The following is a 1,382-nucleotide window of genomic DNA, read 5'->3' as shown; positions in this document are numbered from 1 at the left end:
TTTTACAGCCTTTATATTAATTACCCAGAGTCTAAATAAGATTAAAGTTTTAATTCCGTCTTCATCTCCTAGAGGTTCCTGCTGTGTGCTCTCGGGTTTTCCTGGTGCCACGAAGCTTCTCAGGCAGTTACAGCAGAGGGCACTTCTCTGACAGCCAGAGACAGCAGCAGCTCCTGCATCCAGGGCTGCCCCGTGGTGCCCGGCCAGCCCTGGGGATGCACAACCCTCTGCACCTCCAAAAACCCAGCACTGCTGCAAGCAGGGCTCTATAAAACCTCACTCTTCACTGAAATCCACAACTCGAGGCCACTCTGTGATTAAAAAGCAGAGGGACAGCGCTGGGCAGTGTCCTGAGGGCACACTAAGTCGTAGGTGGGAAGGTGGGCAGGAGCTGGAGGCAGAGGGTGTCTGCCAGGGCAGTGCTTGTGCCTGGCCCCATCTGCACTGCCCAAGCCACCCCATCACAGTTGGCCAATGGGCAATTCAAGCTCTTAGCCTGGACCACCTAGGCTGGAGTTTTACAGCTGGAGATGGGCCAGAGAGCAGCAAATGCCAGCTGAGCAGGAGAGGAAATCACTGCCTGTGCTGGCTGGGTGGAGGATATGGCACAGGTTGGCAGCAGCAGCGCTTGCTGCCCTGGTTCCCCAGTGCCCATGAGGACAGAGAAAATGCTGCAGAGCTGCAGCTGCGGCTCAGTCCACGAGCACCAACCCCAACAGCCCACGATGGCAGAGCCTTTGATCACCCTGAGCAGCAGCAAGACCTGGCCCAAGCCACCAAAGCACCCAAAGCTCAGCACTGACCTGTGCAATGCGTCCAAACCTAATCCTGCTGCACTCTGTACTATCTGCACAGACCAGCTCCAGTTATCACCTCCTGAACCTCCAGCTGCTGTGCTGCCACAGCCCTGGAAAAGCCAACTTGCAGCCAGGGAGAATTGCAAGGGAGAGAGCCTGGTGGAGGAGAGCATGGACACAGCAAACCCTCCATCTCCAACACTGCCTGTACCCACTGCCTCGAGCTGCAGCCACCCCCTTGGACAGATTGTGATCACTTTTTATGCTATCAGCAAGGAACAAGAGCATCTTACGAGCTTGGGAATGCACAGAGTATCATTCACCCCAGTTTGCCTGGCTGAAGGCACATGGTGGAGAAGGGTGCTCTATGAGCATGCAGGACTTAGCCAGCTGCTCCTGAGGGAGCAGTGAGCTGCCCTAGCTCAGCTGCTGCCCCAACAACCCTTCCATAGGAACAAAATCCTCTGTGGTGCTGGGTCTGCTCCCATTTCCTTCAGTGGAGGACATAGTCAAGCTGAGCCAGCAGAATACAGCCAGGCCAGGAAACAAGAAAAGCCCTCCAAGCATCCCTCTCAAAGCCCCCCA

The sequence above is a fragment of the Melospiza melodia genome, chromosome 22, assembly GCF_035770615.1.
Source record: "Melospiza melodia melodia isolate bMelMel2 chromosome 22, bMelMel2.pri, whole genome shotgun sequence".
Lineage (NCBI taxonomy): Eukaryota > Metazoa > Chordata > Aves > Passeriformes > Passerellidae > Melospiza > Melospiza melodia.
This window is presented reverse-complemented; position numbering follows the sequence as displayed.